The following is a 25,569-nucleotide window of genomic DNA, read 5'->3' as shown; positions in this document are numbered from 1 at the left end:
TCGTAATTCACTTGACAATTGTCCGAATTGTGCAATGGGACCATCAATTTCCCCCCTCCCAATTTGTCATGATAACCAAAAATTTTTGGAGTCAGAAAAAAAAATGACGTTCCACTTCATTCTCATGAAATTCTATTTTAAAAATTGAATAAACCCTTGTTTATGGATAGGATTCACGTGTGGTGACGTTAAATCTACTGAGAGAAAAGTTGTTACACAAACTTTCTCCGACGGAGCCAAAAAAAAAAAAAAAACAAGTGGGAAAAAAAGAATATATCACCCTGGAAAATGTGAAAATATTTTACTTGATAATCTTTTACACTCGAGATACATTTGACGAAATTCTGCAACCCTTTCTCCCTTTTTTTTTCCCTCACTCGAGGCATAAGTCGTGAGGGTTTATGTGAGACCCCTCTCCCCTGTTGGGAGTTTTTTGGGGTGGATGCCTCAAGGGGTAAGGGGACGGGTAGGGGATCAGTCGAGTTGCCTCGACTTTGGGTTCCCTTTCTATTCGCCACGCGAGGCCAATAAAACTTTGAGAGGTACGAGAAAGAGTGGAGTTAAAGTATCCTCGCGACAAGAGATCCACTTGTCTTATTCTTTTCACAAATTTTTTTTCTCCTTTTTTCGGAATTTTTTTTTTTCAAGAAATCCTTTTGTTTCACATTTCATTCCATCGATTTTGATAACTATGAGGGATGCAATCAGACTTTAATGCAAATTAATGGAGTCTGGGAATGGGGGGGGGGGGGGGAGGGAGCGAGTTAATAAAAATGAATTATCTCGTGAATTAAAAGAAATTAATTGAAAACACGAAACGAAATGACTTTTTTTTATTTTTATTTTATCGAACAAATTTTCACCTATTGCATGGGGGTAATTATGGACCCCCTAGAACGTATTACTGTCACATTACCGTCACGACTGCACCTCGAAAAAAAAAATTATCATAAACAATGTATTTTCGTGTGAAAATCCCCCCTTTTCCCTCTCGATCGTGGATTTATTACCTGTGAAATTTCCACATCCCGAGGAGGTGAATAAAAATTTATAGAAATTTCACCCCATAAAATCACAGCGATAACCACAAAGCAAATATGGGAAATCTCCGATAGAATGCCTCGAGTGAAAAGGACACGAGGGAGCAATACACATATTTTTCCACGAGAAGGACGAAGGTAAGGATTGAAGTGAGTCAGGGAGAATGGGTAGACACGAGTTACGGGGAAAAAAAAAGCGGAGTATGAGGAAGTTGGAATGAGGGATCTCTCGAGTAAGATGTGTTTGTTCCACACGAGCTATTGTCCGTTGAGACTCCTCTCCCAGCTACCTTTGTTCATTGTTTGAAATCACTGTCTTCAAATACTTCATTTTATTTTTGTTTATCTTTTTTTTCGGGGAAATGATTTTCTCTCTGCGATTTAATTTCTGCTTTTCATTGCAACGAAAAAAAAAATAAATCGCTAGACAGGAAAAAATACCCCAAACAACCCCTTACTATTATAAAATCATTTCTCAACAGTTTCTCTTCGAAATCACTACGAACTTATGCGTGAGAAAACTACCCCATTTATTTAAAAAAATACCCCTTTCCCTCTCTCTGCTACTTCATCGCCGAAAGTTTTGTGATAAAAAAATTTATAGATAAAATCCCCTCTTCGTAAAAATACCATCACATTTGTAAAAAAGCACCCTTACCATCCCTCACTTCATTTCCCGTACGCCCACTTTACCCTTTTTCTAATATCAGACATAATCTCCCCCAATTAAAAAACAGTTTTTAACATTTTTATCCGGAAAATTATCGTGTACTGTTCAACTCAATAAATCCTCAATCAAAATTTATCAATCTATTATCCACCGAGGGCGTCTAAATTTGAAAAATTAGCCTTCGTCCTTCCTGCCCCACTTCACCCCCTCCACCCCTCCCCACCCAAAATCTATAAACAAACATTAAACAAATGAAACCAGCCATTGGTAACCGCAAGGTGCTACTTCAAACTGTATGCGCTCGCGTGGACGTCTCCCCCTCCTCCCCCCTCCTCCACCCGCTGGGTGGCATTGTCTCATCTGGGGTGGAGACTGAAGAAAGAAGAAGAGCCAGGACAGAACAAGGACATCCAATTCCATCTCATACCCATTCCGAAAAGGAGGCAGCCCAAAGAAGAAGGAACAAGCAGAGAAGGACGTTAAAAAGGAGCTAGAAGGGGTGGTAGTGGTGGTAGTGGTGGTGGGTTGAAGTTGGGTGGTAAGGGGATGAGGTAAGACGCCGCATGAAGGGTTGGAAATGTAGATAGAATTTCTTCATTTCGCATCCCCCTAACCCCTACTTCTTCTTCGTTGCCCGACGACTCTCGGTGAAAACCCTCGCGCTCATTTCAACCACCCTCTCCCCCCTCGCGCTTGCCAGCCACCCACCCACCCACCCCCCCACCCACTCATCCCTATTCTTTCTCTTAAGACTCCGTGGCAGTGGAATCGTTAAAATCTGGCCGCGTCCCACCTTCTCTCTCACTTTTTCCTCATTCTCTCGCTCTCACTCACTCCCTCGTCTTCTTTTACTCCTAGAGGGTGGTGGAGGGGGCTAGGGTGGAAGTCGCTTCGTCCCTTTTTCTTGAGCTCCTGTACTCTTTCTATCAGCCGCCTACAGTCACCAACCCTTGAACGACGCTCACTACTTATACTTTCGACGAACGACCGCCCGAGGGCTTTTACGTCGTATCTCTCTCACTTGCGCTCATGAGTGAAGGGTATATCGTGTGCAGTCTTAGCCCACCCCCGGCGACCTCATGAAGGGGTTGGGGGAGCGTTGGGACATTAATCAGGATGCGTACGAGTTTCAGAGATTATACAACGGTCATTAATGGGCTTTTTTTTTATTGTGAGCGGAAATTTCGAAAGTTTGAACGGTTGAATTTTGTGAGTGGGGGGCTGGAGGGGGTGGCAGAGGGATGGGGTCGACGAGGAGATTATTGAATAGATGGAGGAATTCATCGGGCTATGAAAAAAATGACCCGTTCCACTCATGTAATTGTTCTCATATGTGAAGAGCAATTAATACTTTTTTGTGAGCGGTTGTGAGCAGAAATTTTGGAAGCTCGAGGGGTGGGATTTTGGAGGGGGTGAGGGATGCGTTTAGCTGGCGAACAGAAGAGTTCGATTAGCATAAAATCGAGGAAAACAATACGCATTAGTCATTGATAATTTATTTGTGAGCAATTGTCAACAAAATGTTTATCATTTTCAGAGGCTGAATTTGGCGAGTGATCGGGTCATCAGGTGGACGATGGTAAGCTCCATCGGAAAATGTCCTGTGTCCTGCGATACTGAAGCTCGGCGAGGGGTAAGTCCTTTAAAGTCAAAAGATTTTTCATATTTAAAAGTGGAAAGAAATGAGCGAAGACAACTCAGCGTCTGAGTTTGACGATCGAAAGTTTATGAGCCGCCGTATGAGACTGAACACGATTAGAATAATTTTCTCGCCAAAATAATTACCTAATTACTGACCAAGTTAATTAAAAATTTTAATTGCACCCGTAATTAAAAGAAAAAGTGCTAAACAAAAAAAAAAGTTCATCTCAACTCACACGTTTTATCCAACGTTTTTCCGCCCTTCGACTTTTTCTCCCAAGGAATTACTCGAAAGTAGGGGAGTCTAAAATACGTACACGATGGGATATCGAAAGGAAGGGTGTCCAGAGTAAGGGAAAAACGAGCGACTAGAGAGGGATGTGGAGGGCTGAGGGGATGGTTTAAAGAAGAATGAGAGAGAGATGAGGTTGTACGCGTCGTAACGACGCCGCCCCATCGAGCCTCGGCTGCGTGAAAAATATGTAAAGTATTGATTGCATTTTATAATTACTTGGAGGAAAAGAGACAGAACCCCGGCGTCTTAGATACAACCCCTCAGCTCTTCTTTCTCCCCCTACGTTCCTCCCCCCTGGCTGCTGCCACTCTACAGTGCCAACTTTAAAATACTGTTCAACGCCGTACCACTCACCCATTGCAAATGGATAACAAAAACATTGGCAGCCATTTTTTTTTGTAAACTAACTTTGAATTTTTCTTTCTACCGATTTTGAAACGGCTGGGGTTGATGATCACTTCCTGTTCAAAATGAAAAACATTATCCGCGTAATTGTACTGATTAAATATTTTAGAAGTTCGTAAACTATCGCTTTTCTGCCTTTTGAACGCGTCCGTAAAGTCAACTTTTTCGGCTGTTACTGGGAAATTATTTCAATTATCAACAGATGGGGTGAAGTGGGTTGAAAACAGCAAATAAAACCAGTTTCATGATGTAACCTCAGTTTCCAATTACTCAATTTCCGAGAAATTGAAGGAAAAAATATTCAATAAAACTTTCAAACGTAGTTATAGTTCACAGAGGCTTTAGCACTTGCTAAAGTAAATAAGTAAAACCTAACGTTGCTCAGACTTTTTGCAGAAAAACTACTTGTCTACCCCGTCAACTTCAAAAAATGACATTAGGTTTGGAGTTGAAACAATGAAAAAATTTTGTCGTCCCCCGAGCGCGTCCGAAAATTCGACTTTTTCGTCCGTTACAAGAGGACCTTTTTCTCACCAAAAACTAGAGTAAAATATCATTCAAGCATTGTTTCGGATTGAAAATTTCCCCACCTATCGAATGAACTCATTTTCACTCCCACTCCAACCCTCCAATTATTCAATTCCACAAAAATTGAAGGAAAAGGTTAAAAAAAAATATTCAATGAAACTTTCAGACGTCGTTATGCCCCACAGATGTGTTAGTACTCGCTGAAGTAAATGAGTAAAACGCCAGTTCGCCCAGGCATTTCGCCTGGGTGAAAACAGTGGCCCTCCTTACCTACCCCTTTCCACTGCTGCCTTTCTCCCACCGAGTTTTCGTTATCCCTGGGTCGTTCCTTCTTCCTTTTTTTTATTCCTTTTTTGTTACTCCTTTTTTACATATACCCCTTCTACTTTAACTCCGAAGGCAGTCGTCGTACTTGCCGCGGCGCGCAACTCCTTCAAAACTCACCCTCCCCCCTCTCTTTTCTCTTTTTCTTCTTCCTTCCTTCGTTTTGCCTCATCCCATCCCCTATTTCTTCTGGCCCGGAGGTCTCTCTTCCTCTCGCTTCGCTCCGCGCCTTTTCCGATATATATTCAGACGCTAAGATTCTATCCATGCGACCCATACTCATTTCCAAAGGGGTTGGGGGGAGACTGGGCTTAACTTTAATTCCATTGGCTGTTGATTAATTAATTTAAAAAATTTTGTCAAATCAATTTTTTCGTAACGAGACTCATTCGGATTTACTGATGACTGTTTCTGTTATTGTGAGCGGTTATGAGCGATAATTTTGAGTGATTGAGTGCTGGAATTCTGATGATCGGTGTCAAAGGTCAGGGGGGTATATCTCTCCCCTTCCCTCAATATAAAATGATGTCATTAACAGAGATGTTTATTATGAAATTGAAAATGGAGATGAGATGATACGCTCTTGTAACTAGTGAGGCATGTGCGATATCATTTTTGTTTGTTTTGCGAGTGAAATTTTCAGAAGTTTGTGTAGCCGGCTTTTGTCGATGACGAGCAGGGGTGGAGGTGGGTGATTTGCCCTGGATTCATTGAATAATTAAGCAAATTTAATCTCAATATAGAAGATAACGATCGCTTTCGTCCACAAATTTATAATTACGTGAAAAGTCATTGGGGTTTGTTTTATGAGCAGAAATTCGAGAAGTTTGAGTGGTAAGAATCTATCAATAATGGGCGGGGGTGGTTGATCGGTGATAGGTTCATTTAATACTCGGGCATATTCACCTTCAAATTAACATTAACGTGAGCTGATTTTCCGCTGGAATAATCGATATAGTGGGGAACGTCAATTGCGTTTATTTTGTGAGCGGAAATTTTCCAAGTTTTCGTGACGGATTTCTACCCCTCATAGCGGAGGTAAACGATTAGTAATAAATCCCTCCAATACTCGAATATATTCACCGTCAAATATGACAGAAACAATTACATCCCCCTTCTCCCACACCTCCCCCCTGACTTACCAAGACCTGTGAGAAGTCATCCAAATTTTTGTGAGCGAAAACTTGAGTCCGTTGTAACTTACACGAGGGTGAAAATTCCATGTTTCTTGAAAAAGAAATCTCCTCGCTCGGTTACTTCAGAAAATGTGAATGAAAAAGTTTTTCATCCCCCAAATGCTTCTTTGGAAATATCGTGAGAGGATTTGAAAAGTGAATGGAGTCTGTAATCAGTCAGTTACAACGTAAATTTCGGTGCCTCTCCAGTGCTATTAAAAATCCTCAAACCCCAATACCCTCCCCTCTCACCAACCCCCAATTTCCCAAAAAAAACATATTCTCCCACCGCTTCGAACCCGTTAATTTATCCACACGAAGACATTCGGAATAATCAGTGACTCCTCGAGACCCTTTAAACACAAATAAATATATATATGTCGTCAGCGCAGGACGACTTGGGGGGTGAGTAAGGGTTTTCTCGGAGCTTTCTTACGGCCACGAGACTACCTCGGGTGGAAGCGGGGGTTGGTGGTGGTGCGGCGAGGGTAGGGGGGTAGAGAAAAGAGAGGCTGACGAGGGAAAACGAAGGAAGGGGGTGAAAGTGGGTATAGAAGTTGCGCCCAGCATTTTAATCGATTTCATTTGCGCGCATGTGAGTGAGCGGTGCTTGTAAAAGGTGGATGGAAGGGGGAGGGGGTCAGGGGGTGCGAGGGGGGTGGGGTGGATGGGTGGGTGGTGGTGAAACTTGGGGGTGTGTACACCCCTTTCCCCCAATACCTCATCCCCCATTTTCTCCCATAGTGTACGACGGTGTATAAACCTTTCTTTGTTTTGCTTTGCTTGCGTCATTAGGGGTGGGTGAGCATAACACACAAGTGGAGTTACTGCTCCTCATCTTCTCTCCTCTGACTTCTGGAGAAAATACTTGGGAAAAGGTAGAGAGAATAGATGAGGAGAGAAGATGAGAGAGATCTCTTTCTTGTGTTGTCTCACTTTTACACAAATAAATAAGGGGGTGGGGGGGGGGGGGGGGGAGGGAGGGAGAGGGGGTGGCAGATGGGGGGAATTGAGGGCGTGGTTCGGCTGACGTATCTGCATGAGAATTTTTTTTATTAATCATTAAGATACGAGATAAGACGGAATTGATGTTTTTTTAGGTAGGGGAGAATTTGGGGGATGCTGGGGGTGGAGCTAGGAGGCTGGGGGTGACTCTCATTGGGTGAGTCGGGCAATTTTAGGTGGGTTTGAAAAAAAAATTATCCATTTTAGAGGGGTTGTTTAGGGGGGGGAGGATTTTTTTGGGGGTGGTTTTTTCGGCATTGGGTATTGGGGGATCAAGCGGGGCAATATGGGTACATGATCGAGGGGTTGGAAGCGGATATCTGTCGAGGCAGGTGATGGGGTGGTTTTACAATTCTAGTTTGAATTTTTTTACGTCTTCAGTTCACGTGAAATTAATTTTTATTGAGATAAAACATTGAAAAATATTTTTGATACTTTTGATAAGATTTTTACGAGTAGGTTTGAGACTAGGCGATTATTTATATTTTCCACATCCTTCTAATTACTCCTGCATGTAGAGGGTCTCCTCCCAACCCTATTTAACAAATGCATAAAAAACGAATTACGTTAAAAAAACACCCCAAGTACATTTCCTCAATTTATATTTTTTTCTACCTCTGAATTTTTATTCTCCGTTTTCTGGCTTTTCCACCCCCGTCTGGAGGCTTATAATTCGACTGATGGATACGACACACATACGCTCGAGTTAAAACTTTGAAACGTCTACCCTTTCCCTGCCACCCCCTAGGTATCCCCCTCCCCCTTCTACCCTATCCTCTCGCGGGTGACTCCTTCCTTCGTTTTTCCCTCCTTCTGCCGCCATTAAAGTAGTGCACCAAATATAAACGTTATGCATATTTTCTCTCTTCATCTCCTACCCCCCTACCCCTATCCCTACATCTCCTTTTCATCCTCAAACGTCGAGTAGACTCGGTGCGCCCTCGTGTACTTCACGAGTAAAAATATATACAAAAATAATACTAAAAAAATGAATGAGAAAAAAAATCGGATACGAAAGAGCGTAAAAAGGATAGGGACCGGGGGGTGGGGGTGAAAGGGGGGGGGAGGATGGAGAATGAAATGAAGATAAAGTGGTTTGAGGCCACGTGGTGGAGTTCAATTGTAGAAAAGAGGAGAAAAAAAAAATAATACTGAGGGGTTGAGAGGTCCACTCGGTGGTCAGCTGACGGCGCGCGCCCGCTAGGGGTGGGTGGATAGGGGGTGGGGGCGGAACCACGTGCGCTGCCACGTGGTTATCTGCTTCTTATGCCTGACAGATTTTGAAAGACGAGACTGCAATTGAACAGACAGACATTTCTTCTTTTTTTTTTCTTCAAAATGCAATACATCGGGAGCCTCATAATCGTCTATTAATTAAAAGAGGGTGTATTAAGAAATAATTGAAGACAATTCACTGATACAAAGAATTCTCGAGATTAATTTAAACAAGATACAGGTCTACCGATGGAAATTACCAATTGTAAACACTTTTTTTTTAACCCATCAATGTCCACCACTCGATACCACAGAAAGTTTCTCTAAAAATCCACCGAAGCTTGCATCACCCCTACCCCTACCGTCTATCAATTAATATCGAGACCCATCGAAAAATCTCCATAACTCGATAATTCCCTGATTGAAAGAATAATCAAACAAAGATTGAAAATTACACCCCTTCAACTCTTTTGAAAAATCTCCTCCAATCCTTTGAAAAAAAAAAAATTCAAAGACATACAGTTGCCCCAGACACAAAGCCTCCCCCTCACCATCACCCCCTCCTCGGGAGTCAATCGATTTCACTCGATAAACTTCAAGGCAATTGATTAATTCCCATGAAAACGTGAGTTTCATCCTTTGAAAACAATTTCCGAATCGCTAAAATAATGGCTGTATACGTGTATGTGAGCGCGTGACATGTTGCAAGGTTTTAACCACCCCTTCTACTAACCTCCCCCTCTCACCCTCCCTTTCACCCTCTCGTATGCGCCCCTCTCTTATTTCCTCTTATACCATCGCGGCATCTACGGCCACATCGATCCGCCTTAATGAGTGGAAAGAATAAGACAGCCCACCCCTCCAGCGCCATGCATCCCCCCCTTTACTTCCCCCCTATATACCCCCCCTTGTCCTATCCTCATTCGCGTCGCCGTCGTCGTGTATAGGAAAAGAAGGGGTCGAGGAATCGGAGACGGGAAAATGAACGACCGGGTGTAGGCAAAAAGGAAGAAAAGGGGAATGAAGAAGTGGTAGGAAGGTAGGTGGTGAGGGGCTTGGGGGAGGGGGAGGGAAAGACGATGTGGGGGAGAGTTGGTAATGCTCCCGTTGTTTCGCGGAGGGTGCAACGCACGCCAGGGCAAATGGGTGGGTTTTTCCCTCATACCCTGCACGTAGGAATGTTAATTCCCCGGCGCTTTAATTCTTACGAATATTTTCCCCTATATCCCGATTGAGAGGTGAATAGGGGGTGTGTGGGAGGGATTAGGGAGGGGGGTAGGTTCGTGCCGAGGGATTCTTTGAATTCTGAGGAGCATTGGAGGGATTCGTATTGGATGGAAATTTTTTGAACGGGTTCTCAGTTCTAGGGGAGACATCGCAAGTTTCGGGGGTAAATGGATAGGGGAGTGGGTGGCGGGGAGCAGTGGGTGGGGGGTTGGTTTTTGTAGGGATGGTTTAGGGTTTTTGAGGGAGGTGATCATTTTGAAATTTTTTGGACTTGTGGGGGTGTAGGGGTCTTTCAGTGGAAAAATCGAAGTGCAGATTTATCTCGTTTAGTAGAGAAAATGGTTCGTTGCAGTGAGACTGAGTAAGGGATAGGGGTTGTAGGGATAGGGCTTCCTTATGTAGTTGGCAATGCACGGGATTGGAGCGACTCTTGGAATAATTTATTTTCACAGTTTAATGCCAAAATTTCAGTCTTACACTTCGTTATTCATCACATTTATTTCCCTTGAATTTCGTGATAGAGACCAGTGTTCATTATAAAGTACCACGGGATTCTCACAATCGAAATTTATTACAGGGGGATTGAAATATAAGGGGCTTGAAAAACCCTTGTACATAACAAAGGTTACAAGCACGTCAGAAAAATTATTCCTCAATTTTCAACCCCAAAAAAAAATTGCAGAAACCACTAAAAAAAATAATTTCACAGACAGATCTTGGGCTCGATATATCTCAACCTCCCCCAGTGCATCGCCAACCCTCCCAAATGTATTACAAAAAAACCAGAGGAATTATCGCCTCTCAACCCTTGTCACGAGCCCATTTTACCCCTTATTTCTATCGTATCCCGAGGATGCTGCGAAAAATAATCTAAAAAAATTTTTTTTTTCTCATTCAAAATAAAATAACAACAATAGCGGGGCAAAATGGGTTTATGATCACTGCCCGTAGTTGGAAATGATCCTCCACCCTTCCTTGTCATTCCACACCAGTTACTTCTCAAGATAATAAAATTTTTCAATTTTATATCTCTGTTCATTAAAAGCAACACTCGATTCGTACTCCCAAAATTTACGACATCGGGGGTTAGAAAATATCCAGGAAGCGAAAAGACCCTTTACAGGGTTGGGCTGATATAATTTAATAGCACGCGAGGCTCTTGTCTGCAAGTCCAGGCCTCCATTTCCTCTCAAACAGCATTCGAAGTGACGTGTACGCAGGGGGGGGTGAGAAAAAACGACTGAAAAAAAAAAAAAAAGTAGAAATTTTTACATTTTTATTTTTCACTTCTTCCATTCAATTCTCCTCTCTTCATCCTCTCACTTCTTCCGTTTCTCGGGATAGTTACCGATGATCTACTCGAGTAAACACGCCTCCCCTCCCCCCTCTCCCCCCTGATGTCCACAAGAACAAGTGACCGGATGTGAGTCGATAGAAAGAAGAGGAGGGGGAAGAAAGCGAGGGGGAGGGGAAAAAAAAAGGTGAAGAATCTTCGTCTCTTTTTCAACGTTTTTCTCTCTTTCTTTCTCACGTTGGAGCGGACAATCCGACCGAGGCAATACCAATCTCACTCCCCCATTGAAATTGGAGGGAGGGAGGGATGGGGAAGGGTGAGGAAAGGGGAGCGGGTATACAGTGTCAGAAGTGATTCCACGAGAGCCCGCGAGACAATCAACACTAGGGTCTCGATCAGCAAAAAAGGTGAATGCGAGGAGAAACATATTGGGAAAAAGATTCGTCTGAGAAATATCTCAGTCGTTACTTTTTTTTTTTTTTTAGGGGGGACTTGACGGAGAAATGAATTAGCGTTGGACTAGAAATATTTTCAACGATTTTTTAAATGTGTAACAAAGAAAACTTTCGCGTTGCAAGAGTTCGGAAAAAATTGTAGGATTATACGATGGATTTGGGCCCTAGGGTGGGTCCTATTTGATGAAATCGTTTGTATTAATCATTGGCTCGAGTGGGGCCCATTAGTTGTGGCTGATGTGAGGAGATGGTTTGATTGAGGAGTTGGGCATGTTGGGCCCATTGCCTGGATTCCCTCAAATCGGTCCCATTTTGTGTGATTTGGCGGATTGGGACCGGCTGAAAACATCGTAATTGGGCCCATTTGCTCGCGGAATTTGTTAGAAGCAAATGGGCCCAATTTATTGTGGGGATTTTAAGGAGGAAAATGAGATTATAATATTTCGAGGATTAAAATGAGTCATCAAGTTGTACCAGTCGCAGTATTCGCGAAAATTAATTTGCCCTGAAATCCACAAACTGGCCTAACCTTTCATTGTGACCTACGGCAAATATATTCCACAGTTGATACCTCCTGCAGTCACGTTTTTATCGTCACGAATTCATCGAGAGTGAGTATGAAAGAATAAAAAAAAAAGTGAAATGAAATGAGGTAAAAATTGGTAAGGGATATCACCCGATCCGTTAAAACTATCGCACGGCATTTTCGATTCTGGAATCGTGTCTCGTCACTTTTGCGCGGGATGCAGCGTTAAATCGTGATGGACTGTGTTATAAAATCGAGGGAGGGAATAATAGGGAAGACGGGGGAGGTATTTGTTCAAGTCAGGTGGGCCAGTATTTCACAGATCATAGCAAGTGCCACTAATGGGGTGATAATGGGCCCGTTCTCCTTCGGTTTCACGTCCCCTGATGTAGCTGGGCCCGTGGATTACCTCATGCAAATGCAAAAAATGGGTCTGATCAATGGTGTGCTGGGACTGACAGGCCCAAAATTTTTCAAATAGGCCGGCCCAGAAAATTAATTATCAATTTGCGATTTCTGAAGAAAGGAAATAGAAAAATCATTAACTCATGTGATTTTCAAATTTTGAAGAACGTAATGGGCCTATGCTCCAGAGGATTAGATACCGTGAAACTCAATACATCGGATACAGCAGAAATGTAACGGCTATTGTTATCAACCCTAACAATTTAATATATCGTTATCAACCATCGAAATCCACCCGAAAAGTGATAATTTTCTCCTGAAGGGCCAGTCTATTGTCTAATGACCTCAAGTGCAATCCAATCCGTTATACCTCCATTGATTGCTTTTTTTGTTTATACTACGGCCATTAGTCTTATTTTTCACAAATGGGCCCCATTAATACAGACCCAATCGCTCCAATTTCCCATTCATTCCCCCAAAATCCAGATCATCCAATCCTTCAGCCCATATGTCTACACTGAATCCCCTTCACTTAATTTCAAAAACCCGGCCGGGCCCATATAACTCCCCACTGATAATCCCCATAAGGCCCAAAACTAATATTCCTAAATTTTCTTTAAATTTCATCCCTCGACTCCCCACATATTTCCATTTCCCTTTTCGCACGTATTTCCATTCCCCCTTTACCCCCTCAATAAAAAATCCCACCCATTCAACATCATCACCCACCAGTCCCAGAATCGTGAATATATTCCACCATAAAATCCACTTCTCCATCTTCAATCCCATAAATAAAATCACCAAAAAAAAAAAAAAAAAAAATGGGACTAAAATAAAGACGACAACCGACACTATCTCAATTTCTAAAGAAGTAATCTTTACAAGCTGCAAACAAAGTGTATGTACAAAGTGTACGAACAAAGAAAATAAGGCGCGGTGGTGGTGGGGGGCGGGAATGGGGGGATATAGAAGAGAGGGGTGAGGAAGGGAGGAGATGTTTCTAGTGGCGTGCCGGACGATAAATTCCAACCGGGGGAATAAAATAGATCTCGACTAATTGTGGGAGATGCACGACTCACTTACTTATACCGTGCTATTGGCCTCCTTGCTCATCCCCCCCCCCCCGCCGCCTCCCCCTCCCTCATCCCTCACCGACCCTCTCCCTTTGATTCACTTTTTACTCTTTTGTAACATTCACGTTATGTTGGTCCGGGTTTATGTACATTCGATGGAAGAGGGGGAAAATAATCCAAACGTGTGATTAAGGAACTTGATGGAGATCGATCGTTTTCAGAGTATTTGGTAATTTTTATGGGGTTGAAAGACACCCCGTGGATTGGATATTATTGTTTGGTTATTTGTCAAGTGGTTGAGGGAAAAAATTGTGTTGTTATTTAAATATAAATTGATGAAAATATTTTTTGGAGAATTGGATTGATGATTTTTGTTATTGTTGGATTGTTTTTAATGACGTTTGGAATAATTAGGTTTGGGGTTCTTGGTATTTGTGGGTGATGTACAATGTTTTTGGTGTCGTTGGGAGAAAAGAAAAAGGAAAAATGGAGATAAGGAGAATAAATATGTCACTGCTGATAGTTTTGTTAATTCGGGGGATAGATAATGAGTTGTTTTCTTTGATGGAATGAGTGGTAAACAATTTGAGGGATGGGATAGTGGTAACGCAGCGAAAATTAATTTTAATGTTTTATTAAACAGTTGATATATAATATATAGTATATTATATGTTATGTATATTTTTATGGGGTTTCCGAGTTTGATGTTGAAAGAAAAATATTTTTTTCGTTATTTCTCAATAAAAATAAATTTTGTTTATAAATCTACCGTTACCAGGGGATAGCCTCGTCCTATGACAGGCTATTCAATCAAAAATCAACTCAGATACTGCGAATTTTGGCAATTTTTCTCCCCTTTCGATTGATATTTGGAAGTCAGCAGGAGAACGTAGACTTTTTGGCTCTGACTTCGACCACAAAACCTTCGCTTCAAAAGGCTATGACATTTCAGGATGAACTTATTACTCAGAAGATAAAACCGAATGATAAATATTTCGTTTAGAGTTACAGGGTTGCTATCACTTTATCATTGTTATTCTACTTGGAAAATCGTTCCTTGTTTGTGGATTGAATAGCTGAAAGGAGAAGTCAATATAGACAGCTATCGACGCAATACTTTATCAATTTTTGACATACATTCAATCGGCATTTTTATCTTCGTTTTTATTGGGAGACGACTGCAGGTCAAAATTCGAATAATTAAATCACATCAAATCTCCCTGGTGACCCCAGAAGATTCGTAGAACCAGGAAAACTCCCAGACAAAAATATTCTCTTAAAAAATTCTCCGGGGAATCTCTTTGGGTCATCGGGGAGATCCTCCGAAGATCTTCCGATAATTATTCCGACGAATTCCCGAAGATCTGCGACAGAGAGATTTTTTTCTGCGCGCGGAGGCTGCGCTATTTTGATTAAATATTTTTTTTCGTGCGTCGAACCCAAAAAACGATAAATTAATCGTTTATCATCATTCATTTACGAAATTCATGGGACACAATGGGATCACCACCTGTGTATGGTATCGAAAACTTCGTCGGTCCCATAATAAAGGGATTCCCCATCCGGTGGGATCTTCTCGATTGGGCGGAACGAAAAAACGTGAAAAGTGTGCGATGTTTGCATTTGGAGGATAGAAACGTCATCGGGGTTTGTATCGAGGCGCATAAACGCCGGTTATATGTCGAACAACAGTGATGGAGGGGAGGGGAATCGGTAGGGTCCAGGAGGGGTTTTACAAGAGATCGCACGAGCGCAAAGATCAAGCAGGATCGTGCGACCCGGACCCCTCGACCTGTGTGCGGCTGCCTATATGCCTTTTTTTCTCTGTCTCTCTCAGTCCCGTATACCCTTTTTATCTTTCACTCGCTCTCCGCTCGTGCTCCTTCACTCCTTTCTTCTCCTCAGATTCACCTCCTGTGGAGACGTCACGTGAGCACCGGCTGAGAGAAGGCCAGGAGGGGGAGAAGAGTATTTCGACTCATGCACTTCTCCTCTGCCTCTTTAATTTCCGGCAAATATTGAAGGAAAAATCTGGAATTTTTTCGCGATTCACTGGAATAAAAAAAACACCATCGGGGTAAATATGAGGCCTCACTGAAAATTATGATTTGATTTTTTTTATCTTTGGGGTCTATGGTGCGCCCAGGGGAGAGTCAAGGGAATCGTCCCGATAATGCGCGGGATAAGTCCCGCCTCGGATTCCCGAGTGCACCCGCTCGGCTCCCTTCGGCGCGGCGAACGCTCCCGGAGTCCGGCGGACGGGCACGAGGACAGGGAGGAAGCGAAAAATTCTAGTGTCAGAATGAAAAAAAAAATTTCTGGGGTTTGTAATCATTCGTGAAATGTTTCCGGTCGTTTTGTAGGGGATTCCCCGTGATATTGAGACAATGGGAAATTTTTCGGGGCCAGTTATGGAATTTTTTTCGTTCCTTATTGAACAAATTGGGGGATTTGCATCAAAATTTCCGGACCGGGGTAGAATTGTTGTTGGTGGATCGACTCGAATATCGGGACTGACTGTTTTGTGATTCGTTGTTGATGCCGGGGACTCGAATTTTCTCTCGATTTTTCCCGCCGCGCAGTCATTTATCGTCGTAATGGCAAGAAAATCCCATTAACTGAGGGTTAAATAATTTTTTCCAAATCATCCCAGTGCAAATGCAGTTTCCCTGATAATAACTCTGCTGATGGCCGTTGGACTTATTTTAATATTAGCTTATTACCCCGCGGCGGTTGGATAAATAGATAAATGCATTAGACCGTCGCTAGCGAATGAGAGAGAGAGAGTGAGTGAGTGAGTCGATCGCATTCACCGATTTTTTCTCTCATCTCGGGGGTTTTTTAGAAAATTCAGTCATGACGACGACGTCTTACAGCTTCCACGCCAGTAATTAGACGCTTAACGAAGTAAACACGACGCCATCTTGGCCCCGGAGCGCAACCGGAAGGCACCGGTACGCGGGCAGAAGTGAAAAAAAAAAAGGAAACTGAAACTTGATTTTTACCGTCTTTTTCTCCTCGCGTTTTTCCCCCTCGACGACGATTTTATTTTCGATATTAATGCGATTCCCATCCCTCATGTTTTTTTCCCGATGCATTCCAACGTTATTTTCCATTTCACTGGAACGACATTTCCGTACGTACAGACGTCGCTACGCATTTCACTTCAGTCTCAAGTCAAATTTCATTGAATTCGTGGGAAGGAAAAGGGGGAAAAAGGATTAGTCGAGTTTTCATTTTGTCACTCAGAGCGAAATAAGTATGTTGCCTGCTGCCAAATAGTTACTCGTTCCAGACGATAGTTTACGATGGGAAAATCAGATGAAAATAATGTTGGCACTGGCTAATTATTGGCTGAATAATCCGGCGCCGGATTAACTTCGAACAATTTTACTGAGCCATTTTCCAACGAATTCGAACTTGGAATATTTTTAAATTGTTCCACTCCTCAATTCATTTGCGAACAAATTAATTCCGCAATCGCGGAAACTCCGACTAAATCAATCGATCGATAGGATACCGAATAGTGAAAAATCAAACCAATCAATCCTTCTCATTCTCTCATAAGAAAATAAAAAAAATAGCCACGATCATACACGTAATCTCCAGAAGAGACTAAAGATATCGTCATTTTTTAATTCTCCTCCCTCCCCTCCACCAAAAATTATTTTTCTTGAATTATCCAACGCCAATGAAAACTCCTTTAAAAAGCGTAAAAAACCATCGGATTATTTACCTTACCCAGGAGAGAGACTCCAAAGTTTTTCTTTTCTCAATTTATATTTTTTTTTTATTTCCACTTTCTCAAGATTTTCACGTTATTTGCCTATGGCTGGAGAATCCTCACTGGTCCTCGGTCGTTGGTGGTGGGATGAGAGGGGGTGGGATTGGTCTGAGGATATCGTTTGAATGTAAGGATATCTATATGAGAGGTAAGGCGATGCCAGAGGCGGGCCTGGCCAGGCCAGTACTAGGCACTTCTAGTTTCCATCAGCAAAGTAATTAATTTTTAATGTACTTTGCCTGCTTATTTCTTTCGTATAAAGCTCTATCCTTTATACCATCGTATCTCTCACTCCGTCCGACTACGGCCACTGGAAGCGTCGGGGCGGGGGGTGGGGTTGTAGTTGGTAGAGGGCAACGGTTATGAATTTCTAATGAGATTCCGTGGAAGATCTGCGAGAGATTAGTGGCAAGTGGAGTAGGGGTAAAGGGGGGGGGGTGGACGGGGGTTTAGTCGTGTGGCTAGGACACCGGAGTCCTCGAGCGAATGACGAGGATTTTTCCGGAATTTAATGGAATCTTCAAGGGTTATCGATGATTTCATCGATTAGGAGGTACGATAAACTTTCAAGATATCGAAAATCGATCATCTTGGGAGGGAAAAATCGATATCTTTCGGTGGGGGTTTCTTGGGGACAAAATAGATGATGCCATTGTGGCTGATTTCACGTGATTTTGGAGTGATTCCAGACGCTGTCGGGGACCATTTGATTTTAAATGATTTCAAGATTTTTTTTTAATTGTTAGAATGAGGTCGAGTGATAGGTGATAACTTGGGGGGGGGGAGAAATTATTATCTGTTAAAGATCTTCCTGAATTCTTGAGAGGAATCGTCGAGAGATCTTCAGAAGATCTCAGGGATCCGAAAGGATTATTTGGAAGGATATTTTTTTCTGAAGATCTTCTGACTTTTAATTTGGAAAATATTTTTGAAATGCTCTCTTCCGAATATTTGCGTTCCTGTACAGTCTTCCGAAGATCGTCCGGTGAATTCCCCCGGGTCAGGAGGATCTTCCGAAGATCTTTCGATGATTATCCTGAAGTTTTCCAAAACCCCTTCCTCAGAAAAAAAAATTTCTGCGCGAGAGGGAGTTGCCCTTTGAATCCCAAATTTAACCGATGACTTTCATCGTCAAAATGGCGGATTTATTAGCAAAAATGGAGTACTATATAATATGAATAATGGAGGAAAATATTGAGGCCAAAGTACTGTCCCATGGATTCACCAACGAGGAGAACAAAAATTATTAGGAGAAATGAAAAAAAAAAAAAGGAAAAAAGGAAAAATTTCAAAAAGACGAGAAACAATTACTGAAGTCTCCCTTTTTGTCTTGAACCACGTGAGACCTTGAGTCTCCCTCATTCCCTCACCGACTCTTCAATTGCATCTGGGTCGATGGGTGCCGTCCAATCTGCGACGCCTGCTTCCCCGAACGCGTAAACCTCCCCCACATAAACCTAAATAGTCCTTACATCCTCATTTCTATCGTATTATGTGTTTATCCCCCTGGATGTTCGCCATTCATCCGGAGAGACTCGCAGAAGAGGGAGAATTGAGGTGAAACAAAAGGACTCGACGTTAAGACGAGACTTCAAATTTATGGAATTTTGGGTATCAATTTCGTTTTAAAATATTTCTACGTTGATGGCACCTTATTATCGGTGTTAACAATAATAAACTAGTTGTCAAGTTCGACGATAAAAGTGGGGTAACAGTGATTTTTACTGCTGATAGGAAAAAAATTATATTTTAAATCCTAACGATTGCACACTCTCTCCGGCGGCGAAGGGAATTTTCGAATGAATTTGGGGTGATTTATGGGCATTTTTAGCCGATCATGTGTTTCAAATGATGTCCCAAAATCTCGGATTTCGTGCGTTCATACCCGACAATACCTGAGGTACTTTTCACTTTTGTTGCCCACAATAAACGTCGTACAGATGGAGGCTGTCTCTCGGTCCTCTCTCGGCATTGGCCGTCATAAAATTTCGTATATTATCCCGTCGTGTAGGTTCACGAGTCTTTGACTACTCAACAAAATTAAACAAAAAAATTCCAACCCCAAAGGGAATTGCAATATTTTATCAATAGTCACGTATATATGCAGAGAGATTATTGGCGCAAACTATTATGCAATTTCTACCGAATGTTGCCATTATTTTTATATAAATTAGCTGCGTATACATAAATTTTTCATAAAAATTCCGGTACAAGTACTAGAAAAAATTTCAATTCCCCAAAATATCTAATATTTTTAAACGAAAATTTCTCAGGATTCGACCGAGCGGTTTTATAATTTCCCCGAAACTACCCAAACCCCTTAATTAATTACAAAACGTCTACATACAATAAAAAATCCCTCAACTTTGGGACGAGCATCAGCGCAAAAAAAATCATCTGTCACAGGGCATTTAAACATAATTTCCTAAATATTTGGAAAACTCACATTTTTTTACGTGGAAATTTACCGAAACAATACAGTCAATGCTGTCATATTATCATTCTCTCAATACATAGTCCGCCAACCACCTTATCACCCCCACCCCCCTCGGTTTCATCACTTTCCCTCCCCCAAAGTCCTCCCTCCGCCCGGCCAAAGCTGTCTAAATCAATCGTTAGGCCCTTCCTTCCCCCTTCGCTTTTAAACAAATTTGAAAATTAATACAAATGTGTAATGTCACGTTGGGGGATTATAGAAGCTTAGAGAATAACAGACAATGCGAAGGGACGCATTTGTAACGGTGCTTAAAGGTCACAATGGGGACACTTTTCGGTACTGCTGGAGGAGCCGGAGGGGAGGGAGGGTAACCGAGGATGGTAGAGAAAATACTAATACCTGGGTCACGAGAGTTAAAGGTCGAGGGGTGGTTGGACGTGTCTCTCTGTTCGTGTATAACACGTGAAACACCTGAGACCGAGGAGGGTATTGAAAAGTACTTGTGGCCAATGTGCAGAGTGTACCCTTGAAAAATCACTTTTCAAAGAGGAAAAATCCACTTGTCATAATGGAGAATGACAAGCTCGTGCGCGTTGGGCCTTTTCAGTGAGGTAAGGCCCCCCTCATATTTCTAAATGCCCGGTTTCTACCTGTTTTTAAGGTGAACACGCACATTCAAACGCCTACGATGTACCTGAGATGAGCAGTCAACATTTTGCATTTTACGTGAGTTATAACATTCGTTTCAGAAACTGCACCTGTTTCGTCGAGGGGAGCGGGCGGGGGTGGGTTTGGAGAGAGCTCTGAGTGGAAGGAGAATGGATTTTTTTTGGATAATGCGTTTTGGGATGGGAATGGAAGGTTTAAATCGGGTAGGTAGCGGTCGTTGGGAGGAATATTTTTAAAGACAAAATTCAATTCGACTTTGCTGGAGAAAAATAAGTGTCTGCTGAAGATCTCTTGGAATTTTTCGGGAGAATCAGGGGAAGATCCTCGTGACCCAAAAGGATTCATTGGTAGATCTGCGGAAAATAACATTTTTTTTTTCAAGATGTTGGGAATTTAACTTTGGAAAATGTTCTTAGAAAACTCTTCAAGATCTTCCGGAGATTTTTTGATGATTTTTCTGAAGATTTCTCCCACATTTTTGACACAGATTTCTTTTTCGTGGGCTGATGCGACGAATTTGACTTTCCATTCTCTGAACTCGATAGAAAAATATTTAGCTCTCGCAGATCTTGTTGAGATCTTCAGCAGAATAATTGAAAAATGTCACTCAAAAAATCGAGAACTTTCAATTCAACAATTACTATCCACAACCAAAAATGAAATCGCGAACCAAAAACCCGAAAAATTCAAACTGCCCCCCATAACAATACCCTCCCCTCCCTCCCCCCAAACCTCACAACCCATCACCAAAAAAAAATCACCCCCATTTCCTGTCCCTCCCCCATTCACATCCAACTTTCAGAAAAAAAAAATCTCCAGTTGTCCCACCGAAAACCCTCATCTCAGAAGTAATATCATCACCCGTGGTGAAAAAAAAAAAAATCCATAAAAAGGACGAAGGGTTAGGAGGCATTGTGAGGATATATCTGGGATGCAGTACAAGAGTTGCAGCTAATGGTAGCTCACAGGCTTCAGAGAAGCCAGCGTTGTCTTAGCGGTCTCTTCCCGGAATCCCCATTCCTTTATATCCGTCTCTTTTCAACTTATTTTACCCCCTGTTCCTCCTACCCCACCTCATCGTGCAAAACATTTCTTCCTTTTTCGTGTAAACCGTCGCATCCTTTCGTTGGCAATATATCCGCCATTGCGGCTGCAAGGCACTGAGGCCTTTCCTGAAAAACCTCCTCATGCTCGTCACTTTATGTCTCATAATTATTACTCCTTCGTACCTATTTTGCGCAGCTCATCTCTCCCTCATCCCAATCTCGATGGGTTTTTTTTTCCGCAGTTTTATTTGCCCCTTTTTTTTTCCCTCGAGCTCGCGACTCCTTTTCTTTGTTGGAAAGGAGGAGAATTGTTTTCTCTCTTCAGTCTTCATTTTTGAGGAGAGAGGCCAGGAGATGTTTTTCGCTGAGTTCGATGGCAGTCGGTGGATGACGAGGGGGGGAGGGGTGAAATATATGAGGCATATATTTGGTGGTTGTATGGAAAAATTTGGGTAATGGCAGGATTTGTCTTCATTATTTGGAGCTTCTGATTTACTGGAACCGTTGGCGGCGGCAGGGGGAGGGGGGAGAGGTGAGTTTTGGAACATGTGGCGCATATATTCGTTGAGTATTCAAAGGGGAGGTTTTTTGCTAACGGGGCGAGCGTTTAAACGGTTGAAATCAGGTTTAAGATTTTTTTTTTTTATGTTGCGGCAAAGCACAGGAATCGCTCATTTCACGTGATTCCAAAGGGATTTCCAGTGATTTCTTGGAACATTTGAGTTGAAATGACTTGAAATAATTTTTTAAAAGATTTTTCAAACGATTCTCGTGATTGCAAATTGATTGGAATTTTTTAGTTTGATTGTGAGGAGCCAATTGAGGGATGAAATGAGATTTTGTGGGTTGGAGGGGAGGTTGGGGTAAAATGAAATGCATTATTGTCTTATCGCGAGTCACAGCTGCCTGTCGCTGATGAAAGTGAATAATTGCAACATTATTTGTAAAAACAGTTACCAAACATTCTTCTATATTATTCAATTTTGTGCAGAAAAACTGTCTGATACTTTCTCATTGATCTTATCCAATAACGTAATTATTCCAGAATTGAATATTGAAAATAACTATTGGGTCTGTATCGATTAGACCGAAACTTCGTGAGGATCGCAATTGACGTTCAAATGATGGAGGAAATTTCTAATAAACTATTTCTAGATGTGAACAATTTTAAAATCATAGAACTGAGTTGATATTATTCATCATAAATCAATGATATCAGTTATATCAATCATTTCCATATAATCACTTCTGTATATCATTAGTGACGATATAAATCGGGTTAATAAAAAAATGAACCGGAGAACAGTCATAGAATGATTATTAAATTCACTAAGTACAGCAATTATCTTGTCATTTTGAGATTAGATTTTTTTTTCTGCCGGCGTTTACGATTGGTCGTTGAAAAGCGACGGGTGCGAGTTGTTGAGAAAATGTGAGGGAGATTGTGAGCATTATTAAACCATCGGTACAAACGTCTAATCCATTTTGGTGGCTGTCACGAGTGTGCACTACAGTTCGTAAGGTGCTTAAGGATGACAGGTAAAGTTGTAAAACCTGGCGGCTGTGTTTTTCGGAGAAAAATCAACGGGAAGCCGACGTAAGACGCACAGGGCTGTACAAGGTGTATTGGTTAGGAAGGTTCAACCGATATTTCCGTGCTTACTCTCAATGATTTTTCAAACGAGTGAGCCTTTTCATTTGTGCGACGATCCGCCGCAAGCTGTCGCCGAAGGTGGAGAGGATTTTGTGAAATTTTGCTGTATAAAAAAAAAAAATAGAAAGAAATGGGGTGAGGGGTCACAGGGTGCCAACTGTGAAGTTCATAAAAATATTTTATTGTCATTATTATCATTAAATTATAATTAATTTTTCTATTTAATAAATATTTTCATATTAAAAAGGAATTAAATGAAGATAAAATCTAATAATATAACGTAAAATCACATCATATATTGTTTATACAGATAGTATATGAAATATATAATTATAATAATCATACAAAATTATAAATCATCTATTTCAATAATTTTTTACGAGTGAGAAGCACTTGTCATATTTTACTCATAAATAAGAAAAAATCAAAACTATTAATCTACATCGATGTGATCCTACCCCCCCTCCAAATATCTAAACCCATAGCTCATAAATCAGATTACCCTTTCCTCCAAAATTAATTTTTCGATCCATCAGAAAGTTCTCTTCACCGAAAACTCTTAGTCAAATTAACGGAAATGAGATCAATGACGAGTACGAGTGCTATTTTCTCACATCCGTTCCCGATATCCACACCTTCCACTCCCCCAAACCCCAAGAAAACAATGAGACATGTCACAGTTACCTCCCCCCATTCACCGCCCCCCCCTCATCTATCATTGCCTCCCCTCTCCCCCAATCTAAACCAAAAGTGACAATTACGTAAACAATTAACCCTTCAATCAGTTGAATGAGTGCTGATGATTTTCCCCCATCCGAATTGAATAATAATTTGTCCGGCCAAAAATAGATATTTCTAATGGATATCGGAAGTGAGCACTGGGGGATCTATATTGGAACCGCACTAATTCCGATGATTTAAGTATGAGAATTCGATCGCAAAGTGGTATTTAACTCGATATAAAGTCGTAGAGAGTATTCCATGTCAGAAATTTGAGGAAACGAGAGAGATCGCTATGTGAGGGGGCGGTGGGTGGTTGGAGGTGAATAACTGCCGGCGGTGAGGGCCGGGGTGCGGTAGCCAAAGAGGGGGGGGTAGAGGGTAGGGGGAGGATCGGGGAGCGGAGATAGAGAATGACGAACTGAGACATGAATGAAGTCTTGCGACAGCGGCACACCACCAGAAACTATGAATGAATCCTGGCCCGTGTTACCGAAAATGGGTGGAGACGATGGAATTCGGCAAGCGGGTCAGAATATTAGATTGAAACGGGGGTGGGATAAAAATGTCAGATTGGATTGATTCGGTAGTGAAAAAAAATATGCCGGAAGAAAAGTTATCAGACGAGTTGGTAACTGCGGGCCAATTACAATCATCATTAATTTTTCATTTTGAATGGACGAGAAACTCGTGGGGGAGAACAAGACAATGGTGATGACAATGAAAATTTAGGTCCTTAAGGAGTTCAGATGTCTCCTGATTTTTCAAAAATTTTTGCAAATTCCCTTTTCTTTTCCATTTTTTTTGACTCATGGCAATAGGTTATAGATGATAGGCTGAACTGAGCTATCTGAGGTATCATTATATTGCATATGATCTCGATAAACAACCCCCATCATTAAAAAGATTCCTGAATTTAATATTTTCTGAGATTTGAATAATACCAAACGTTAACAATCGCCATTGAACCCTTATCAAAAATCACTTATTAAATAGTCATCTCTCAATTCGCCACAATTTTCACCCCCGGAATTGCAAAATGACATTCCAAATACATTTTCTTCTGTTCGTACGCCCAAAAATACCCCAGAAATCATGAATTCTCGACAAAAATAATCTATTTCCATCTGTTTCCTCAAAGTTCGTGAATATCCCCCTTCCAACGACTACTGTCCCATTATCCCTGACATTCCAGAAAATTTTGAAATTCCATTTCAAAATTTCTCACCACCATTGCCTTTTTATCCCCATTTCAAGAGCCCAAATCAGCTCATCATTTCCATCATCTCATTCTGACGCTAATTCCGTTCTTAACTCATCAATAAGTGCCACGTGCACTGAATTGATCCCCTTCCTCCCCCTCTAATTTCTCAAAATCCAATCCCGTGAAATGTAAATGAATGAAAAAGATGCGAAGGACTGATATTCGCATAGGCGTGAAACAAGAATAATTCTCCATTACGCGAGAACTCAATAATTCATCGCTTCATTATAGATCAAGTGACGTAGAGAGGGTGGATAAAGCGCGGAAAGGGGGGAGGATGACAGTGGTAAGGGGTAAGGTTGTAGTGGGGTGTAGGGGTACACAGAGGTGAGGGAAAAGAGAGGTTATAACCGAGCCAACGAAGATGGTGAATCGTTTCACGAACTATCCAAGGAGTTATTAGCAATTAGCAAAGATATCCAAGAGGAGAATATGACGGCGACAGTGGTTTACGCTTCCCTCTGTACCATGTTCAATAAAATTAGAAGCACATTTCTATTTGCATCTGCACATTCAGTGATGCGTTCTTAACTATTAATAATTCAATTATAATGAATTTGTATTGGGAAAAATTGACGTATTCTCGTTTAGGAAAAGATCCATTGGAAAATAAGACAAATTAGACCCTTTCGCCAAGTCCAAAATAATAATAAATAACGCGCGATGCATATTAATTATCTGCGATTAGGATTCGGTCGGTCTTAGCTTGAAACATAT

At 41.7% G+C, this 25,569-nt stretch overlaps 1 long non-coding RNA gene across 1 annotated transcript in view; it reads left to right on the top strand.

The window, feature by feature from the left end:
- LOC135165927 (uncharacterized) overlaps positions 1-25,569 on the top strand; it is an 89,993-nt gene that overhangs the window by 17,862 nt on the left and 46,562 nt on the right. The window contains exon 3 of the long non-coding RNA XR_010299597.1: positions 3,248-3,343. This is a non-coding gene — a long non-coding RNA (uncharacterized LOC135165927). The remainder of the gene's footprint in view (positions 1-3,247; positions 3,344-25,569) is intronic.

The sequence above is a fragment of the Diachasmimorpha longicaudata genome, chromosome 9, assembly GCF_034640455.1.
Source record: "Diachasmimorpha longicaudata isolate KC_UGA_2023 chromosome 9, iyDiaLong2, whole genome shotgun sequence".
Taxonomy (NCBI): Eukaryota; Metazoa; Arthropoda; class Insecta; order Hymenoptera; family Braconidae; genus Diachasmimorpha; species Diachasmimorpha longicaudata.
The sequence above is the reverse complement of the archived record's forward strand: the minus strand, read 5'-3'. Positions and strand labels throughout refer to the sequence as shown.